The sequence below is a fragment of the Bombina bombina genome, chromosome 1 (genome assembly GCF_027579735.1).
Source record: "Bombina bombina isolate aBomBom1 chromosome 1, aBomBom1.pri, whole genome shotgun sequence".
NCBI classification, from domain to species: Eukaryota; Metazoa; Chordata; class Amphibia; order Anura; family Bombinatoridae; genus Bombina; species Bombina bombina.
The window spans coordinates 677432600-677456758 of record NC_069499.1 but is presented as its reverse complement, the minus strand read 5'-3'; positions in this window follow the sequence as shown (position 1 = coordinate 677456758).

The following is a 24159-nucleotide window of genomic DNA, read 5'->3' as shown; positions in this document are numbered from 1 at the left end:
TCCCAGAGAAGCATTTACAACCATTTGTGCCATAATTGCACAAGCTGTTTGTAAATAATTTCAGTGAGAAACCTAAAATTGTGAAAAATTTTGCGTTTTTTTTAATTTGATCGCATTTGGCGGTGAAATGGTGGCATGAAATATACCAAAATGGGCCTAGATCAATACTTGGGGTTGTCTACTACACTAAACTAAATCTAAAATTAACCCTAGAAGTTCCCTACATGCTCCCAAATTAACCCCTTCACTGCTGGGCATAATACATGTGTGGTGCGCAGTGGCATTTAGCAGCCTTCTAATTACCAAAAAGCAAAGCCAAAGCCATATATATCTGCTATTTATGAACAAAGGGGATCCCAGAGAAGCATATACAACCATTTATGCTATAATTGCATAAGTTTTTTGTAAATAATTTCAGTGAGAAACCTAAAGTTTGTGAAAAAAATTGTGAAAAAGTGAACAATTTTTTTTATTTGATCGCATTTGGCGGTGAAATGGTGGCATGAAATATGTAACAAAATGGGCCTAGATCAATACTTTGGGATGTCTACTAAAAAAAAATATATACATGTCAATGGATATTCAGGGATTCCTGAAAGATATTAGTGTTCCAATGTAACTAGCGCTAATTTTGAAAAAGAATGGTTTGGAAATAGCAAAGTGCTACCTGTATTTATGGCCCTATAACTTGCAAAAAAAGCAAAGAACATGTAAACATTGGGTATTTCTAAACTCAGGACAAAATTTAGAAACTATTTAGCATGGGTGTTTTTTGGTGGTTGTAGATATGTAACAGATTTTGGGGGTCAAAGTTAGAAAAAGTGTTTTTTTCCAATTTTTACTCATATTTTATAATTTTTTATAGTAAATTATAAGATATGATGAAAATAATGGTAGCTTTTGAAAGTCCATTTAATGGCGAGAAAAACGGTATATAATATGTGTGGGTACAGTAAATGAGTAAGAGGGAAATTACAGCTAAACACAAACACCGCAGAAATGTAAAAATAGCCTTGGTCCCAAATGGACAGAAAATGGAAAAGTGCTGTGGTCATTAAGGGGTTTAACAACTTCACAACTCCTCTAAATACAAATGACATGAACCTCACCTTCACACAAACATGGGTGGACAAGACTTTAGACTTTCTAGACATCACTATTTTCTGTGACGGCACCACCATTCACAAGAAAAATAACACTAAAAAAAACAGACACTAACGGTTACCTACATGCGACAAGTTGTCACCACCCAAACTGGATTAATAGCATTTCTTATGGGCAGTTCCAACGAATCAAAGGAAACTGCTGTAAAGCTAAGGATTTTGAAACTGATCTGAAACACTAAAATTTAAAGACAAAAGCTACCCAGAAACTGTAGTAAAAGAAGCTTACGATAAAGTAAAGAACACAAACAGGAGAACTCTTTTGAAAACTAAAGACACTAAGACTGGGATAGAAAATAAAAACACAATTACTAGATATATCACTACGTACACAAATGGTGCTAAACACATAGAGAGGATTCTAAATAAGCTCTGGGGAGTCCTAAAAAAAGATCCATTACTAGCGAATATTCTCACTGAATATCCAAAGTAACTTATAGGAAAATTAAGTGCATTAAAAATATCCTTGCACCAACCCCTCTAAAAAAAAACAAGAATTAAAGAAAAAATTCCTCCAATTAAAGGATGTTTTAAGTGCGGACGAAAAAATTGTGTATGCTGCAGTTACACAAATAAAAACAAAGAATTGAACAAATGGATCATTAAAAAAGACAATGAACAGGTACCTATAGAAGGTTTCCTAAACTGCAAATCAAAATTTGTGGTGTATTTGTTAGAATGCTCGTGCCAGAAATTTTATATAGGGCGTACAAAAAGAAGTCTCAAGAAGCGAGTGTTAGAACACATAAATGAGATTAAAGAAGCACATTCTGAATACGGTATTGAAAAACACTTTGAACAGTTTCACAATAAAAACTGTGACAACTTTACAATTAAAGCAGTTGAACAAAACGCTAAGAGAGACTACTGGAGTTACGCAAAAGAAAGACCTATTGGATCCATCATTTAAAGACTTTGCAACCAATAGGTCTAAATAAAAACATTTTTATAGTCCCTGAGAAATATAGAGGTCCTGTCCCCCGATGCATATTTCATAAGAGTTCATCTATTCCACTCTAAAATACATTATAAGTTTCTTCTCCTGGCAGCCTTAGTGAAACATATGTATAAACACATAGGTAAATCCAGTATCAAAATAAAAAAACACACACAGGAGAAAAATATAGTCTGTGAACCTTAAACACTGTGGTTTATTTACATAAAGGTGTACACTTGACCACCATAGGAATTTACATGCGTTACATACCATTGCATGTTAAACACTCAGTAATGTCATCCCAGCGAAATTAACATTATCCGTTTGCACAACAAAGACATATATGTCAGGGAAGTGGCATAGGTATTATATATAAAATACTTATTTACTGGCATTTTCAAAAATATATTTATTTTTATTTTTTTCTCAAACATTTTTTTCATAAACAGGCAAAATATGGCCAATTTAAACACATAGAAAAAGCAAGAGCCATTGTTCCTAACTTTACCTAATAAGCGAAAGTTACCCCATAAATCTGTTCAATCATACAAGTTTCAGCCTTTTAAACAATTCAAAATAATTGTTTTTACTGTACACTGCAGCAATAAAATAGAACAACAAAGCTGCAAGCAATCTACGAAAATTAAGCTCTGATACGCTACAAAAGCGTTCTCAAGAGCTTTGTGGGCAGACCCTCTGATGAAGTGAACATAGTTCATGAAACGCGTAAGGGCACGCCCACCACTGACGTAATTTCTGTTCCGGCGAGACCGTCGAATACTACACATCCAGAAACGGACCCTGTCACAGATAGGATTTACATCCACAACCATCTACGTTATAGGACATCAGCTTTGTAAAACACCAACCTGGATAATTAAAAGATATATCAAGGTAGTGATTACACTGCATCTTTCTGATTCCTGCAAATTAGAAAATCGGAAAAACCGCTACCGTTCTCACCTTCTCTACCCTCAACAATAACTTCAGGGCAGCAGAACATAACACCCTACGTTTGTCAAACAGACATTGTCAAACAGTCCATTTGTATCTGGGACTTTTTTTTATCAAGAGGCCAGCCACACATTTTTTAGGGGGCTTTTCTCCCATGAAAACTTTTTTCTTAATGTAAATAATCTCAAACACGATGTTTGTGTTTTAGCTTGTGCCAAATAAAGAACTTTTAATATTGACACCTACAAGCTTGCCTTCAGAGATTTATTATTATTTTTGTCTTCTAAGATTCTACCACACATCACACTCTTTTAAGGAAGAATGTTTACCTCAACTTTAACCTCCACCTCCTGGAGGTCTCCACCCATACTTTACCATACTCCACAGAGGAGAAGCACATCATACCTTAGGAGAAGCGCACCATACCTTACAGGAGAGGAGTGTACTACACTCCACAGAGGAGAAGTACAACATACTTCACAAAGGAGAAGCTTACCACATCCAACAGAGGAAAAGTTCACCATACTCCACAGAGGAGAAGCATACCATACCCCAAGAATATTGGAAGAAAGAAATACTATACTCCAACTGGCCATATAGGCGTTAACAGCTTTAACACAGATAGGGATCATATCCCCTCCACGCTTCCAACATACCTCACAAGTTTAAGGTCAAAATAGGTGAGCATTACTCTATTATTTATTGCTACACTATAAACTTGTGCTTTTATACTGCACCATAAATTGTTTTTTGTTTATGTTTCCTCCCTTCTATGAGCGCTGACATCTGAACCTCATACTTCACACCCTAAACTTCTCATTCGATGTTGATAGTGGAATATTCAGATATAGCTGTTATTGAAATACATGAGGAGGAACTTTTAAAAGCGAAATAAACATTCGTTACATACACAGCACAAGTCAAAATACCTACTACCTAAAACGTTATATATATATATATATATATATATATATATATATATATATATATATATATATATATATATATATATATATATATATATATATATATATATATATATATATATATATATATACAGTGAGGGGAAAGATTATTTGATCCCCTGCTGATTTTGTACGTTTGCCCACTGACAAAGAAATGATCAGTCTAAAATTTTAATGGTAGGTTTATTTGAACAGTGAGGGTCAGAATAACAACAAAAAAAAATCCAGAAAAAAAACTCATTTAAAAAAAGTTATAAATTGATTTGCATTTTAATGAGTGAAATAAGTATTTGACCCCTTTGCAAAACATGACTTAGTACTTGGTGGCAAAACCCTTGCTGGCAATCACAGAGGTTAGACATTTCTTGTAGTTGGCCACCAGGTTTGCACACATCTCAGGAGGGAGTTTGTCCCACTCCTCTTTGCAGATCCTCTCCAAGTCATTAAGGTTTTGAGGCTGACGTTTGGCAACTCGAACCTTCAGCTCCCTCCCCAGATTCTCTATGGGATTAAAGTCTGGAGACTGACTAAGCCCCTCCAGGACCTTAATGTGCTTCTTCTTGAGCCACTCCTTTATTGCCATGGCTGTGTGTTTTGGGTCATAGTTATTCTGGAATACCCAACCACGACACATTTTCAATGCCCTGGCTGAGGGAAGGAGGTTCTCACCCAAGATTTGACGGTACATGGCCCCGTCTATCATCCTTTTGATGCAGTAAAGTTGTCCTGTCCACTTAGCAGAAAAACACCCCCAAAGCATAATGTTTCCACCTCCATGTTTGACGGTGTGGATGGTGTTCTTGGGGTCATAGGCAGCATCCCTCCTACTCCAAACACGGCGAGTTGAGTTTATGCCAAGGAGCTTTGATTTTGGTCTCATCTGACCTCAACACTTTCACCTATTTCTCCTCTGAATCATTCAGATGTTCATTGGCAAACTTCAGGCGGGCATGTACATGTGCTTTTTTGAGCAGGGGGACCTTGCGGGAGCTGTAGGATTTCAGTCCTTCACGGCGTAGTGTGTTACCAATTGTTTTCTTGGTGACTATGGTCCCAGCTGCCTTGAGATCATTGACAAGATCCTCCCGTGTAGTTCTGGGCTGATTCCTCACTGTTCTCATGATCACAGAAACTCCACGAGGAGAGATTTTTTATGGAGCCCCAGACCAAAGGAGATTGACAGTTATTTTGTGTTTCTTCCATTTGCGAATAATCGCACCAACTGTTGTCACCTTTTCACCAAGCTGCTTGGTGATGGTCTTGTAGCCCATTCCAGCTTTGTCTAGGTCTAAAATCTTGTCCCTGATATCCTTGGACAGCTCTTTGGTCTTGGCCATGGTGGAGAATTTGAAATCTGATTGATTGCTTCTGTTGACAGGTATCTTTTATACAGGTAACAAGCTGAGATTAGGAGCACTCCCTTTAAGAGAGTGCTCCTAATCTCAGCTCGTTACCTGTATAAAAGACACCTGGGAGCCAGAAATCTTGCTGATTGATAGGGGATCAAATACTTATTTTACTAAAATGCAAATCAATTTATAACTTTTTTGAAATGTGTTTTTCTGGATTTTTTTTGTTGTTATTCTGTCTCTCACTGTTCAAATAAACCTACCATTAAAATTATAGACTGAACATTTCTTTGTCAGTGGGCAAACATACAAAATCAGCAGGGGATCAAATATTTTTTCCCCCTCACTGTATGTATATATATATATATATATATATATATATATATATATATATATATATATATATATATATATATATATATATATATATATCCTGAATATATATATCTAATATATATATATATATATATATATATATATACATACATATTTAGACATGTATATATTTGTATCTTAATATTAAAGCCCTTTGCCAGCCTTTGCCTGAGACCTCATATCTTTGAACCCTTATAACTTTTTTTTGCAATATTTTTTTAATAATAATTTTTATTAGATGGTGTTATTATGAGTGTAACTGTACGTTTTAATGTATTTTTGATGTGTTTGTGACACTTTTTTTTTTATTTAGCAAAACAGTTAACCAGAGCTCTGTTAACTTCAATTGTGCTCAAGTGATCACGTTTACTTTCAACTTGTAATACGAGCACTACTTGTAAAACCTCTAAAGTCACAATTTACTGTGTGTGAATACATATAACCCTAATATATAATATTGTGTATATTGTGCCCAACTTCTTCTAAAATATGTTTATTTCCTGCATTCCTGATTGCAGACCAAAATCTTGGAAAACCAAAAAAACACTTAAAATTCAAAAAATTATTATAAAAAAATGTAAAAACCACCACATATACATTTCTACCATTACCCATTTGCCATCTAACATACATCCAGGATAACCATAATGCCACTTCAAATGTCTTTATTATAATTATTGTCATAAGTTATTTATAGAGTGCCAACAGGTTCCGCAGTACAATAAACATATAATAATATGCAAAGGTAGCATTTATAGGAGACAAATGCATAGATGGCCCGGCCAAGAGTTGCACTGTTGTAAATCACCTTTTATGAATGTGATCTACAAACAGCACGGCTCATATGCTTTTTTAACTACCTAATATTGCTGTGATTTTGTAACACAAAAGGTTATTTTTGAATATGTCAAATATTATTTTCCTTACGCACGATACAAATTGATCAACCCAGGCAACTGTACTGTAATATGTAGAGCTGGCAAAGGGCCATTTTATACGTTATTTTTGTTTTGTTTCTGCTTTTTGATACCGATAACATGGTTTTAGGAGTTTTTTATTGGAATGTACAGTATATCAAGGCTGAAACATTTTATAAGCTGACACCATCAGCTAAAACCAAAACCTCGATATTGGGAGCTGATATTATAAATATTGTGTTCGATATCTGAATCAGCTAATATTTAAGTAAATTAGAAGGCTTTAAAAATGAAACAAAAATTACCCAAACATGCATATGATATTTTCACATGATTCTTCTAGAGGATTAGAATAGGTCAAATTGATATTTAATGTGTTACAACATATTCTGTTCTTTGTCTTTGATTTTTTTTTTTGCTAGCAAAAGTATTTAATATGGCTTCAAATACCCTGCATATGAATGACCACTGTTGCAAAACTCTCTGGGCTTTTTAATATAAATCGAAAATGTTATTCATGTTTAAAAAAAAAAAACAAGAAAAAAAAAACCTTGACATTTTCCTGCTTATATAAGGATACTACATAGCCAATAAATGCTCCAATTAAGTCAAGATTTCCTTTAAACTGCTGTGGATAATTCTTGACAATTTCATTAACACTAGACTGTTATTAGTACCTATACCAACTTCACTTGGTGCCAGCGGCAGACAGAATTAATACTGAATACAAATTATGTAGACACCTCACTAACGAAAATGGCTTTTCATGCATCTGCAATGAGAATTAAATGCTGACAGCACTTTGCAATTTGAAATTATATTTTTCTAAAGAGCTAAGTTATCACATGACTTGTTAATCTGCATGAGAGCTGTAAAGACGATTTTAGCAGCATAAATGGGTTCAATGATTGCAATAAGTGGGAAAAATGTTGCTGAATGTAAAAATGATTTTTGAAAAATGAAGCTTGTTCTGCATCAATGACATCATTTTAATGAGTTAAACTTGATGTTTTAAGGAAAAAATAAAAATCAACTCATAAAACATATTAATTTAAATATTGAAATCATCAATGTATTGGCTTAGTGCCTATAATTTTTAACAGCTCTGTGGGTTTAGTTATGGTCCATGCTAATCCTAAAAAAGCTTGTGGTAGTAAATGTTAGCCATTGGATAAGTTTAGCATGAAAAAGCAATAATATTCCTCGAGCAGAAGATTTTGTGATAATGGATATAACTTTGACATTTCAATAGCTGCAAAAAGCCTACATTTAAAATGGCATATGCACTGATACATTTAGCGTACATTTATGACAAGATTATAATTGTTATAATTGTCATTAAAATCATTTTGTCTCCCTTTTTTATACCAAGTTATTTTTTAGTCTATTTTAACAATCACTCAATATTTAAGTAGGTTTTAAAATTAACAAACATTAAGGCCTAGATTACGAGTGGAGCGCTATTGTTAGCGCAAGGAGCATAAACTCGATCATGAGACCTCGGTGTTCTTTACGCTCAAATCCATATTACAAGTGGCATGGTGTTTAAATTACTGCAATTTTGTTTGTGCAAAAGCGCTGTAATTTATACTCCCCATGTTTTTTATAGCAGTGTTGAGTGGCAATGTCCACTCATATTACAAGTTGAAAGTAAATGTGATCGTTCAAACGCAATCACATTTACTGCTCAAACTTTTATACGATCTAAAGAGCTTGGCCAGAGGAAACAGTTGAACTAAACTATTCTATTTACCCCTAAACCGCCACACTCCCCATTTCAAAGTAACCTATTACACTATTAACCCCTAAACCGCCACACTCCCCATCGCAAAGTAACCTCTTACACTATTAACTCCGAAACCGCCACACACTAGGGTCAGAAATGCAAACATTACGTGCTCAAAAAAATTATAGTATGTATCTTTTAATTAGCACGTCCCTTTAAAATGTACCTATAAATATATACCACTGTCATAATACATGATGATGCCCCTACAAGATTTGTGTTCTAATTTATTATCTATTACGCTAAACATAACTATTTTCTACTGAAAAAAAGCAGCCAATATGGAATAAAGGTAAACGTAGTTGATACTGAAACTTTGACATTTTTTAGTGCAACTATAACATGAAAGCCACAAGCTCCTCTACCAAATATCATGAAACTTTCTTGCTTTAGCAATGCTATTAATGGCTGAAACATGATGCTCTTCTCGTCTAAAACTCATAATAATAAAAAAGCAATTACAATTATTTGTGATTATTCCCAATGCCTTTTGGCAATAACTTCAGGAGCGCAATTCATTACACATAAAATAATTATACTTTGAAATCTTTGTGTTGTTTGGAACTTGGCAAAATGATAGCATTATTATTTCTGTGAGATTCTATATATTTTTCACCCAGCAATAGCATATTAATACATGTATATTTATTTTATCAGGTAACTGCTAGATTGTGCAGATAATGAACATCAAGTATAGCCAGAAATAAACATGTAAATGTGACTTTAAATCTAGATAACAGCATTTTCCCCTAGCCATAACTACATGAAATAAGATTAAAGGGACACTGAACCCAAATTTTTTCTTTCCTTATTTAGACAGAGCATGCGATTTTAAGCAACTTTCTAATTTACTCCTATTATCAAATTTTCTTCGTTCTCTTGCTATCTTTATTTGAAAAAGAAGGCATCTAAGCTATTTTTTTGGTTCAGACTCTGGACAACACTTTTTTTTATTGGTGGATGAATTTATCCACCAATCAGCAAGGACAACCCAGGTTGTTCACCAAAAATGGGCCGGCATCTAAACTTACATTCTTGCATTTCAAATAAAGATACCAAGAGAATAAAGAAAATTTTATAATAGGAGTAAATTAGAAAGTTTCATGCTCTATCTGAATCACAAACGAAAAAAATTGGGTTCAGTGTCCCTTTAAGTAACAGTCAAATTCATTATACACACCTAATGATCTACCACTAGGATTTCCAATTAGGCAGGGCAAGCAGCTGTCAAAGGACTCAGAGGCATGGATACTATCTGTTCCCACATGGAAGTCAAAATAAGCTTGGTATAGATCAAGCATGCAAAACCTTTCAGTTTACTTCTGTTATCATGTTTACTTCATTCTCTTGGTATCCTTTGTTGAAAGGCATTCTAGCTAGGCTCAGAAGCAACAATGCACTACTGGGAGCTAGCTTCTGATTGGTGGTTATGCATATATGCCTCTTGCTATTCACTTACCAGGTGTGTTCAACTAAGTTCCAGCAATGCATTGCTTCACTAGAGATGACTTTAACATTGTCTTTAATTCCTTTGAAGGGTTAAATGGACAGTTTACACCAGAATGTTTATTGTTTTAAAAGATAGATAATCCCTTTATTACCCATTCCCCAGTTTTGCATAAACAACACAGCTATATTAATATAATTTTTAACCTCTGTGGTTTACCTTGTATCTCAGCATCTTCTGACAGCCCCCTGATCACATTACATTTTTTATTTGTTATCTATTGACTTCCATTTTAGCCAATTAGTGCCGTGTTGTGCAACTCTTAAATAACTCTCCGAGCACAATGTTATCTATATGGTTCACATGAACTAGCACTCCCCTGTTGTGAAAGGCAAATAAAACATAATTCAGATAAGAGGCAGCCTTCAAGGGCTTAGAAATTAGCATATGAGCCTACCCAGGTTTAGCTTTCAATTAAGAATACCAAGAGAACAAAGCACATTTAATGATAAAAGTAAATTCGAAAGAGGTTTAAAATTACATGTCCTGAATAATGAAAGTTTAATTTTGACTAGACTGTCCCTTTAACACATAGTTATATGCACGCAATAGTACAATAACAAAATGCTCTTACACATTTGTTATAGAATGTTTATGTCTCTTTAACAAAATGCAATTACACCAATGGATGTCCATGTTGCTTAGAAAGATTGCATTCATGAGGCCTAGAGTTGGATTTATAATTCTATGATCTTATTAGTTGTAATGTTTTTCCAATCTTAAAGGACCAGTAAATACAATAGATTTGTATAATCAACACATAACAAGACAATGCAATAGCACTTAGTCTGAACTTCAAATAAGTAGTAGATATTTTTCTGCCAAATTTCAAAATTATGTCTATTTCCACTCAGCTAATCACAAATGCATTTATGTATATTCTGTGAATTCTTGCACATGCTCAGTAGGAGCTGGTGACTCAAAAAGTGTAAATATAAAAAAACTGTTCACATTTTGTTAATGGAAGTAAAATGGAAAGTTGTTTAAAATGCTATGCTCTATCTGAATCATGAATGTTTAATTTTGACTTGAGTGTCCCTTTAATGTTTCCTTACTACGCTGTATTTAGGGAATTTGCTGTGACGCCATAGTAATTACAGCTATAAGAACCAAAATAATTATCAGTCTCAGCTTTGCATGTAGGTGCAGCTGAAACACCATGCTGTAGTAAAATGAGGTATTAAGTTAACTCCATAGCTGCCACTTGTTAGACATACTAGCATAACAGTGAATTCATTAATATTTTCTTCTGTAGCTAGTTTTTTTTAGTATCTTTAACAGATCATGTGTTTTTCAATCAGTGTATTTCTATTCAAGTAAATTTTAATACTTTACTAAATAATGTCAGTGTATTTGTCTGATAACCAGAAATACCACATTGACAACCACCTTCTACACATTTTCCTTTTTTAATGACAATAAATATTACAATTTAAATGTCAGATTTGTCACTTCTTTAAGTGTAAAATTAGTTTTAATTCACATTAATTTAGCATTGTATTACTAATATTGTATACAGTAACTCCAATATATGCAAACAAATAAAATCTAATGTATGCAAGTGATAGTTGCTAAATCCCCTCTCTACGGCACAGCTTACATATAGTGCACATAAAGCTTCTGCTTCCAGCTGAGGAAGGGGAACGTATCACCGAAATGTTTACGCACATTAAATTTACCACTTTAAAAGGACCAGCTCTGATGAAGTGCCGAGTGTGGCAGGAAACGCGTCAGCTGTAGTCAGGTCTGTGTTTGCTGTGCCTTTACTAATTTTTACAATGCATATCCAATAAAAGTGAACGTTTTAATTACATTATCTTCAGCCTTCCTGTTTCTCATATGGTTTGTTGCTGATCCTGTGTGTTGTACCTTTTGCCCAGTTTACCATTACGTTATTATTAAAGGGTCTGTGGGAGAGCCCTTTTGAACACAAGATTGACAAGCCAGATACCGTCCGGATTTTGATGGTGTTACAAGTGTTGCAGCTAACTGGTATGAAGATTGCTGGTTTACTTCCTTCCCCAGAATATTGGTCCTAGAGGTTATAGATATGACTGTTTGGTGTCTAGCCATGGATGTAAGTGAGTGGTCATTACGCTTTGAAGACTTATGGCTGAATTACGGTGTGTGTCAAGCATTACTGTAACAGGGTTTAGGATCCATACAATTGTACCGTCTGTGTTAACACTTGATTTAGTAAATGTACAGGATATAACTAAAAGCGAGTTATTGTGTTTCAGTATTGAAAGATATCATTACTGTTTTACCTATTTGTAACAAACTTAAGAATCCACAGCTGCAGTCCATCACAATGTGTTGAAGCATTTCACGAGAAATGCTTGTGCAATGATAAATGCCGACAGCGTATGCTGCCAGCATTTATCGATGTGGGGCGGACATGATAAATCGGTCCCTATGCCTCCAAAGTCCCTAACTGTGCGCAAGTGTACCTAGAAGAATTGATGCTGTTTTGAAGACAATGGGTGGTCACATAATATATTGATTTGATTTAGATTTTTCTTTTCAAATTTGACCTTGGTAAATCATTTAAGGTAAAAAAGAGATTCTACTGAGCACACCTGATAATTTTCATCAAATAGCTGGTTCACTAAACTTAGCCCTTTTTCAGCCCAAGATTTAAAGACTTTTTGATTGAAACCTGGGATAAATTGAGGATTACCCCTAATAGGTAGAAACTTTGAATAGGTAAAATCAATACCTAAACAGCTACAAAACTTATGCCAAGCTAGTACAATGTTCTTAAATGATATAAGGCAAACAACGTTTAAAGGCAACTGTCAGGGATTACAATGGAGTATAGCTTTTAGGGCAAAAGGATATATTAAAAATGACCCTTCCTCACTAGAGGAAACTATATTAGTTTCAGCAATCCAATCAATGGCAAATTTTATCAAAGCGGCTATATTATAAAGCTTGACATCCGGGAGTGATAATCCCCCTGTGCTTGTTTTCTGCATTAATCTAGCCAAAGCGATTCATGGTTTTTTATCCTTCCATATAAATTTCGAAAGATAACCGTAGAGCTTTCTTAAATCATCATTAGATATGAATAAAGGTAGATTTTGAAGCGGGTAAAGAAGGCGAGGAAAAATGATCGTTTTAATTAAATTCACCCGTGCCGTTATAGACAGCGGAAAGGAAGCCCATAGTTGAAGATCCAATTTTATCTTTTGAAAAAGCGGCAAATAGTTTAGGATTTTTATGCAGCTCTAAGCCGAGATATTTAATGGCATTAACCACTTTAAATGGGGTTTTAGCAAGAGGAGGAGAACAATTACCAACACACATCAATTCACTTTTTTCTAGGTTAACCTTATATCCTGAAAGCGAGCTGAACTCTTCAAGAAGTTGCAATATTATTGGAATAGATTGATGAATATTCTCCAGAAACAAAAGTATATCATCTGCATACAGCAGCATTTTTAATCTTTGAGTACCAAGTGGAATCCCTGTTAAACAAGCTCTTAATCGTACTGCTAGAGGTTCCAACTCTATATTAAACAAGAGAGCAACATTATCTTAGAAGAAAGGGTCCCATTAACCAACAGATATGATATTGGTTTTGAATATATTTTATGAACAACAAAGTTCCCATTAAACCCAAACTTCTCAAGAGACTGAAATAGATGTTCCCATACAATAATAATAATATATTGATTTGATTTAGATTTTTCTTTTTTGTTTACTCACTTTACATTTTACAGAATTTTTTTCATACTTGCCTATAACTTTTGCACAGTAATGTGTGTGTGTGTATATATATATACATGTGTGTGTATATTTATATATATATATATATATATATATATATATATATATATATACAGTATATATATATATACAGTGTATATATATATATATATATATACATACAGTATATATATTAGGGGTGTGCATTCAGATCCTACTAGAGCCGCATTTAAAGGGACAGTCGAGTCAAAATTACAATTTCATGATTCAGATAGGGCATGCAATTTTAAACAGCTTTACAATTTACTGTTATCATCAAATTTGCTTTCTCTTGGCATTCTTTGTTGAAAGCTAATGTTTATAGAAACCTTATCTATGCACTTACTAGGATGCAGATATAAACAGGGTTTGGCACTGAGGATGTTAAAACTTGTTATATATAAACAGTATCAATTCATCAATTCCAGTGTTGTACTAATTTGAATAAATTTCCAATTGATGAGATTGATATCTTTGTTAGTTACTGTTTCCTCTTGGGTCTGACATTCAGTGAAGTAGTGGACTAAGTATTTATTTAGATATGAGTTTGTGTGAGATAACATATGCATGTAACAATGTAAACAATTGACTATGTTTACGGAAACCATATGTATGCACTTGTAGATATGTAAATATGTATTAATATTAGGTGAATGTGTATAGAATTATATAAGCACAAGAATTATTACTGATCTATACAGTTCTGTGTTAACAAATGTGTGCATTGTATACTTAAAGACATAGTGGTGTCTATCCCCTTTAAATAGGGGTGTGTCTTCTTGCAACATACGGGTTATTGAGAAAGTGAGAGCATACGAAACACGTTTGTCCTTTATCATGTCTTGATTTTACTTTTTATCATGAGCACTAAATAAAGCCTTATTGTTTGGCATCAATACCAGCGTCCTGGTTTTTACCCAGATTGGCCATTGTGTGCGAGGAACTGGATTTTCTCTTTCCCCTAACATATATGCTGCCAATCCTGCAGTCGTAAACAGGGAATCCCTATGCAATGAGGATTTACTGTTTACTTGAAGCTACTGTTGGATATTCCTTACAACTGCACTTGTGCAGTTTGGAGTCTTTACTTGCAGTCCTCAAAGCAGCCGCAAGGGAGTGTGCTGCTGATACACTTGAGGTGGCCAGGCACAGCTAAGGGTGAAAGAAAAAGAAGTTATTTATTAGTGCCCAAAAAATATTTATAAGGAAAATTAAAGTCTAAATGTATATTTAATAAAAGCTTTAATACAGTGAAAAATAGGTCATATGAATTCACCATCACTTTATTTACGCATAGTAAAACAGCTTTGCAAAATCATTTCATTATTTATTTTGCCCCATATTAAGATGATTTAAATTTTATTTTCTAATTTTCAGAACTAGCTAAGCCTGTTATATTTGTGAAGCAGATGCTGGCAAGTATGGCATTGTCGTGGCACTGTGGCAGCTATCGTTTTTTCTTCATTTACCATATCGTCTTAACAATCTATTGTTGCTTTAAATATTGCAACTGTATTGCACTCAGATAGCTGAGAAAAGAACTTGACCAGTGAAGTGAATGCTATGGGCCCTATGATATAAAGGTCTCTGGGCTGGAGAGGTTACTAAAGAATGCTCGCCAGTGCTTTTATTTCTATGGTTGAATAATCTAAAGCCATATACACCCTATATACACTCTCGCTAAGGGGTGTATATAGGGTTGCCACCTTTAGTTCAGGCCAAACCCAAACACTTTTGTGCAGAACACAGGGCAGCAATGTTTTTTTTTTGTAGAGTACAAACTATGCATATATATATAGTGATTAAATAACTATCGGGTAGATTATAAAGTTTGTGTTCGGGTTTTAACGCTGAAAAAATTGTAATTTCAGCATTAAAACAGCACCGCAGCCATTACAAGTCTTGTCTGTATAGCTGTACCGCAAGCCTTTTAGCCTGTAGCGCAACGTCAGTCCCACACTCGTAAAAATTATGTTTTTTCATGGGAATTCCATAGCGCAGCCATTACAAGTTTTGCTGTGAGGCTAAAAAGCTTGCGTTACACCCTATACCGACAAGATCCGTTTCAGCATCTGAGAGCAGTAGTTATGAGTTTTACCCAACAAAACTGTTACATAAAACTTATAACTAAAGTGTTACAAAGTACACTAAACATCCATAAACTACCTATAAACCCCTAAACCGAGGCCCTCCCGCATTGAAAACACTATATTAAAGTTATTAACCCCTAATCTGCCGCTCCCGACATCACCGCCATTAATCAAATTTATTAACCCCTATTCAGCCGCTCCCTGACATTGTCACAACTATAATAAGTTATTAACCCGTAAACAAAAAGCGCCCCACATCGCAATAAACTAATTTAAACTAGTAACCCCTAAACCTAACGCCCCCTAACTTTATATTACAATTTCCCTATCTTAAATTAAATTAAAACTTACCTGTCAAATTAAAAAAACTAAGTTTAAACTAACAATTGAACTAATATAACTATTAAACTAATATTAAACCAACTACCAATTAAATAAAACTAAAATACACATTAAAAAAATCCTAACACTACTATAAAAATTACAAACTATCTAATTACAAAAAATAAAAAATACTAAATTACAAAAAATAACAAACACTAAATTGCGAAAAATAACAAACGAAATGATCAAAAATAAAAAAGAATTACACCTAATCTAATAGCCCTATAAAATAGAAATCCCACCCAAAATAAAAAAAAACCTAGCCTACAATAAACTACCAATAGCCCTTAAAAGGGCTAAGTTAAACAACAGCTCTTTCTTTCATGTAATTAGCAAGAGTCCATGAGCTAGTGACGTATGGGGATATACATTCCTACCAGGAGGGGCAAAGTTTCCCAAACCTCAAAATGCCTATAAATACACCCCTCACCACACCCACTAATCAGTTTTACAAACTTTGCCTCCCATGGAGGTGGTGAAGTAAGTTTGTGCTAGATTCTACGTTGATATGCGCTTCGCAGCAGGCTGGAGCCCGGTTTTCCTCTCAGTGTGCAGTGAATGTCAGAGGGATGTGAAGAGAGTATTGCCTATTTGAATTCAATGATCTACTTCTACGGGGTCTATTTCATAGGTTCTCTGTTATCGGTCGTAGAGATTCATCTCTTACCTCCCTTTTCAGATCGACGATATACTCTTATATATACCATTACCTCTACTGATTCTCGTTTCAGTACTGGTTTGGCTTTCTACTACATGTAGATGAGTGTCCTGGGGTAAGTAAGTCTTATTTTGTGACACTCTAAGCTATGGTTGGGCACTTTTATATAAAGTTCTAAATATATGTGTTTAAACATTTATTTGCCTTGATTCAGGATGTTCAACGTTCCTTATTTCAGACAGTCAGTTTCATATTTGGGATAATGCATATGAATAAACCAATTTTTTCTTACCTTAAAATTTGACTTTTTTCCTGTGGGCTGTTAGGCTCACGGGGGCTGAAAATGCTTCATTTTATTGCGTCATTCTTGGCGCGGACTTTTTTGGCGCAAAAATTTTCTGTTTCATTTCCGGCGTCATACTTGTCGCCGGAAGTTGCGTCATTTTTTTGACGTTTTTGCACCAAAAGTGTCGGCGTTACCGGATGTGGCGTCATTTTTGGCGCCAAAAGCATTTAGGCGCCAATTAATGTGGGCGTCTTTTTTGGCGCTAAAAAATATGGGCGTCATTTTTGTCTCCTCAATATTTAAGTCTCATTGTTTATTTGCTTCTGGTTGCTAGAAGCTGGTTCATTGGCATTTTTTCCCATTCCTGAAACTGTCATTTAAGGAATTTGATCAATTTTGCTTTATATGTTGTTTTTTCTTTTACATATTGCAAGATGTCTCAGATTGACCCTGAATCAGAAACTACTTCTGGAAAATCGCTGCCTGATGCTGGATCTACCAAAGTTAAGTGTATTTGTTGTAAACTTGTGGTAACTGTTTCTCCGGCTGTTGTTTGTGATGAATGTCATGACAAACTTTCTAATGCAGATAATATTTCCTTTAGTAATGTTCCATTACCTGTTGCTGTTCCATCAACATCTAATATTCAGGGTGTTCCTGTTAACATAAGAGATTTTGTTTCTAAATCTATTAAGAAGGCTATGTCTGTTATTCCTCCTTCCAGTAAACGTAAAAGGTCTTTTAAAACTTCTCATGTTTCAGATGACTTTTTAAACGAACATCATCATTCTGATTCTGTTTCTGATACTGATTTTTCTGGTTTAGAAGGTTCTGTTTCAGAGATTGATACTGATAAATCTTCATATTTATTTAAAATGGAATTTATTCGTTCTTTACTTAAAGAAGTCTTAATTGCATTAGAAATAGAGGAGTCTGGTCCTCTTGATACTAAATCTAAACGTTTGAATACGGTTTTTAAACCCCCTGTAGTTATTCTGGAGGTTTTTCCCGTCCCTGATGCTATTTCTGAAGTAATTTCCAGGGAATGGAATAATCTGGGTAATTCATTTACTCCTTCTAAACGGTTTAAGCATTTATATCCTGTGCCATCTGACAGATTAGAGTTTTGGGACAAAATCCCTAAGGTTGATGGGGCTATCTCTACTCTTGCTAAACGTACTACTATTCCTACGGCAGATAGTACTTCCTTTAAGGATCCTTTAGATAGGAAAATTGAATCCTTTCTAAAAAAAGCTTACTTATGTTCAGGTAATCTTCTTAGGCCTGCTATATCTTTAGCGGATGTTGCTGCAGCTTCAACTTTATGGTTAGAAGCTTTAGCACAACAAGTAACAGATCATAATACTCATAGCATTGTTAATCTTCTTCAACATGCTAATAACTTTATTTGTGATGCCATCTTTGATATCATTAGGGTTGATGTCAGGTATATGTCTTTAGCTATTTTAGCTAGAAGAGCTTTATGGCTTAAAACTTGGAATGCTGATATGTCTTCTAAGTCAACTTTGCTTTCCCTTTCTTTCCAGGGTAATAAATTGTTTGGTTCACAGTTGGATTCTATTATTTCAACTGTTACTGGGGGGAAAGGAACTTTTTTTCCACAGGATAAAAAATTCTAAAGGTAAATTTAGGTCTGCTAATCGTTTTCGTTCCTTTCATCATAATAAGGAACGAAAGCCTGATCCTTCCCCTACAGGAACAGTATCAGTTTGGAAACCATCTCCAGTCTGGAATAAATCCAAGCCCTTTAGAAAGCCAAAGTCAGCTCCCAAGTCCACATGAAGGTGTGGCCCTCATTCCAGCCCAGCTGTTAGGGGGCAGATTACGTTTTTTCAAAGAAATTTGGATCAATTCGATTCACAATCTTTGGATTCAGAACATTGTTTCACAAGGGTACAGAATAGGCTTCAAGATAAGGCCTCCTGCAAGAATATTTTTTCTTTCCCGTGTCCCAATAAATCCAGTGAAGGCTCAAGCATTTCTGAAATGTGTTTCAGATCTAGAGTTGGCTGGAGTAATTGTGCCAGTTCCAGTTCTGGAACAGGGGCTGGGGTTTTACTCAAATCTCTTCATTGTACCAAAGAAGGAGAATTCCTTCAGACCGGTTCTGGATTTAAAAATATTGAATCGTTATGTAAGGATACCAACATTCAAAATGGTAACTATAAGGACTATTCTGCCTTTTGTTCAGCAAGGGCATTATATGTCCACAATAGATTTACAAGATGCATATCTGCATATTCCGATTCATCCAGATCACTATCAGTTTCTGAGATTCTCTTTCCTAGACAAGCATTACCAGTTTGTGGCTCTGCCGTTTGGCCTAGCAACAGCTCCAAGGATTTTTACAAAGGTTCTCGGTGCCCTTCTATCTGTAATCAGAGAACAGGGTATTGTGGTATTTCCTTATTTGGACGATATCTTGGTACTTGCTCAGTCTTCACTTTTAGCAGAATCTCATACGAATCGACTTGTATCGTTTCTTCGAGAACATGGTTGGAGGATCAATTTACCAAAGAGTTCGTTGATTCCTCAGACAAGGGTAACCTTTTTAGGTTTCCAGATAGATTCAGTGTCCATGACTCTGTCGCTGACGGACAAAAGACGCCTGAAATTGGTTTCAGCTTGTCGAAACCTTCAGTCTCAATCATTCCCTTCGGTAGCCTTATGCATGGAAATTCTAGGTCTTATGACTGCTGCATCGGACACGATCCCCTTTGCTCGTTTTCACATGCGACCTCTTCAGCTCTGTATGCTGAACCAGTGGTGCAGGGATTATACAAAGATATCGCAATTAATATCTTTAAAACCGATTGTACGACACTCTCTGACGTGGTGGACAGACCACCATCGTTTAGTTCAGGGGGCTTCTTTTGTTCTTCCGACCTGGACTGTGATCTCAACAGATGCAAGTCTGACAGGTTGGGGAGCTGTATGGGGGTCTCTGACAGCACAAGGGGTTTGGGAATCTCAGGAGGTGAGATTACCAATCAACATTTTGGAACTCCGTGCGATTTTCAGAGCTCTTCAGTTGTGGCCTCTTCTAAAGAGAGAATCATTAATTTGTTTTCAGACGGACAATGTCACAACCGTGGCATATGTCAATCATCAAGGAGGGACTCACAGTCCTCTGGCTATGAAAGAAGTATCTCGAATACTTGTTTGGGCGGAATCCAGCTCCTGTCTAATTTCTGCGGTTCATATCCCAGGTATAGACAATTGGGAAGCGGATTATCTCAGTCGCCAGACATTACATCCGGGCGAGTGGTCTCTTCACCCAGAGGTATTTCTTCAGATTGTTCAAATGTGGGGACTTCCAGAAATAGATCTGATGGCTTCTCATATAAACAAGAAGCTTCCCAGGTATCTGTCCAGATCCAGGGATCCTCAGGCGGAAGCAGTGGATGCATTGTCACTTCCTTGGAAGTATCATCCTGCCTATATCTTTCCACCTCTAGTTCTTCTTCCAAGAGTGATTTCCAAGATTCTAAAGGAGCGTTTGTCTGTTCTGCTGGTGGCTCCAGCATGGCCTCACAGGTTTTGGTATGCGGATCTTGTCCGGATGGCTACTTGCCAACCGTGGACTCTTCCGTTAAGACCAGACCTTCTATCGCAAGGTCCTTTTTTCCATCAGGATCTCAAATCCTTAAATTTGAAGGTATGGAGATTGAATGCTTGATTCTCAGTCATAGAGGTTTCTCTGACTCCGTAATTAATACTATGTTACAGGCTCGTAAATCTGTATCTAGGAAGATATATTATCGAGTCTGGAAGACTTACATTTCTTGGTGTTCTTCTCATCATTTTTCCTGGCATTCTTTTAGAATTCCTAGAATTTTACAGTTTCTTCAGGATGGTTTGGATAAAGGTTTGTCTGCAAGTTCCTTGAAAGGACAAATCTCTGCTCTTTCTGTTCTTTTTCACAGAAAGATTGCTAATCTTCCTGATATTCATTGTTTTGTACAGGCTTTGGTTCGTATAAAACCTGTCATTAAGTCAATCTCTCCTCCTTGGAGTTTGAATTTGGTTCTGGGGGCTCTTCAAGCTCCTCCGTTGAACCTATGCATTCGCTGGATATTAAATTACTTTCTTGGAAAGTTTTGTTTCTTTTGGCCATCTCTTCTGCTAGAAGAGTTTCTGAATTATCTGCTCTTTCTTGTGAGTCTCCTTTTCTGATTTTTCATCAGGATAAGGCGGTTTTGCGAACTTCATTTAAATTTTTACCTAAGGTTGTGAATTCTAACAACATTAGTAGAGAAATTGTAGTTCCTTCATTGTGTCCTAATCCTAAGAACTCTAAGGAAAGATTGTTGCATTCTTTGGATGTAGTTAGAGCTTTGAAATATTATGTTGAAGCTACTAAAGATTTCCGAAAGACTTCTAGTCTATTTGTTATCTTTTCTGGTTCTAGGGAAGGTCAGAAGCCTTCTGCCATTTCTTTGGCATCATGGTTAAAGTCTTTGATTCATCATGCTTATGTTGAGTCGGGTAGAACTCCGCCTCAAAGGATTACAGCTCATTCGACTAGGTCAGTCTCTACTTCCTGGGCATTTAGGAATGAAGCTTCGGTTGATCAGATTTGCAAAGCAGCAACTTGGTCTTCTTTGCATACTTTTACTAAATTTTACCATTTTGATGTGTTTTCTTCTTCAGAAACAGTCTTTGGTAGAAAAGTACTTCAGGCAGCTGTTTCAGTTTGATTCTTCTGCTTATAATTTCAGTTTTTTTCATTATAAGATTTAAACTTTGTTTTGGCTGTGGATTATTTTTCAGCGGAATTGGCTGTCTTTATTTTATCCCTCCCTCTCTAGTGACTCTTGCGTGGAAGATCCACATCTTGGGTATTCATTATCCCATACGTCACTAGCTCATGGACTCTTGCTAATTACATGAAAGAAAACATAATTTATGTAAGAACTTACCTGGTAAATTAATTTCTTTTATATTAGCAAGAGTCCATGAGGCCCACCCTTTTTTGTGGTGGTTATGATTTTTTTGTATAAAGCACAATTATTCCAATTCCTTATTTTTTATGCTTTCACACTTTTTTCTTATCACCCCCACTTCTAGGCTATTCGTTAAACTGATTTGTGGGTGTGGTGAGGGGTGTATTTATAGGCATTTTGAGGTTTGGGAAACTTTGCCCCTCCTGGTAGGAATGTATATCCCCATACGTCACTAGCTCATGGACTCTTGCTAATATGAAAGAAATGAATTTATCAGGTAAGTTCTTACATAAATTATGTTTTTACCTTAAGAAAACCCCACAAAGACCCCCCCAACAGTAAAACCGACCACCCAACCAACCCCCCAAAATAAAAAAACCTAACTCTAACAAAAACCTAAGCTACCCATTGCCATGAAAAGGGCATTTGTATGGGCATTGCCCTTAAAAGGGCATTTAGCTCTTTGCATTGCCCTGAAAAGGGCATTTAGCCCTTTTACAAAAAGCCCACCCAAAAAAGTTTAAAAAATCCTAACACTAACCAATGAAGATCCACTTACAGTTGTTGAAGTCCCACTTGAACGATCTTCATCCCGGCGGCTCCAACTTCATTGAGGCGGCATCTTTATCCAGGCGGCTCCATCTTCATCCATTTTGGGACTGGCATCTTCTTCATCCCTGTGAAGGTGGAGCAGCGATGCGCGGAGGCGGAGGTCCAGGCAAAGGTCCAAGGTGGAGTTCCAGGCGCCTTGGATTCGAATCAGCCAATAGAATGAGAGCTGCTTAAATCCTATTGACTGATTTGAACAGCCAATAGGATTTTAGCAGCCCTAATTTCTATTGGCTTATTCAAATTTTTCAACCAATAAGAATGCAATGGTAACCCCTGTATAAAAGGGGTACCTTGCATTTCTTTTTTTTCTTTTTTTTTTTTTGATGAATCTTATTTTATTTTCCCATAATCCAAAGATTCAAATTATTTACACACTATACAGAATAATGCAACAACCCTAACAGTACATACATTTCTGAGCTAATGCAAGAAAGTTTGTAATGAGACAGAGGAAACATTTAAATGCATTTCAACAGACAAGTTGGGTTTTCAAAATCCTTAAAGGGACATTCTGGTCAAAATGTAAATGCACATAGATGAATATACATGTATTGGCAAACATGCTTCTAGTAAAAGTTATCACTGGCTTGTATTATGTCAATTTCAGATGGTACAAGCACCTTATGCTCTCTGAGGTGGTATTGTGTTTAAAATGCTGGTGGCACAGTGCATACATAAATGCTTCTATTCTAAACTGTAATGCATCCATGTGGATTCCAATTTGGGCTGAAATGTCTCTTTAAATTAGTCACAGTGGGTGAGAAAACATATTGTTAATGGACTTATGTGTAATATGCAAGCCACAAGATGAGTGATGCATATTGATTATGCAGTTACAAAATCATAGCCTAGAAATATTTTTTTGTGTTTTTAATAGAAGGTGACACATCTATGCTGGTTGACTTGGTTCTGAAGCTGACCAGGACTAAAAACTAAGCTTGAATTTCAGCAATCCTGGAATGGTTGAGCTCTAAACTTAACTTCTTTTTTTTTTTTATATTTATTTATTTGTCACCGACAGATGTTCAATATACAGAATCTCTGCCCAACACGGACATGTACATTTTATACAAACCAAAAAAGAACATATTCATACATGAATGGGACAAACCTAAATGAGATTATAACATCATCTTGCCAGTGTTTTAACAATTCACAATAAACAAAACAAGCTTTCCAGTTTTTGAAGATGAGGTGTCTAGCAGTAAGAATGATGGTATTTAGAATCAGTATCCACTGACTGTCTCTAGTATTTGACGTAGCTCTCAACAAAAAAATATCTTGTTATGTCAACGAGACAGTCAATTTAAAATGATAATTAACCCAGAATATTACTTTCGACCATGGTTGGTTGATTTTAGGACAAAACCAAAACATATGAAACAAATCCGCTTTGGTGTTAGAACACCTAGAGCAGCTACTAGACCTTATTGGATAAAATTTTGAAATTTTAAGTGGG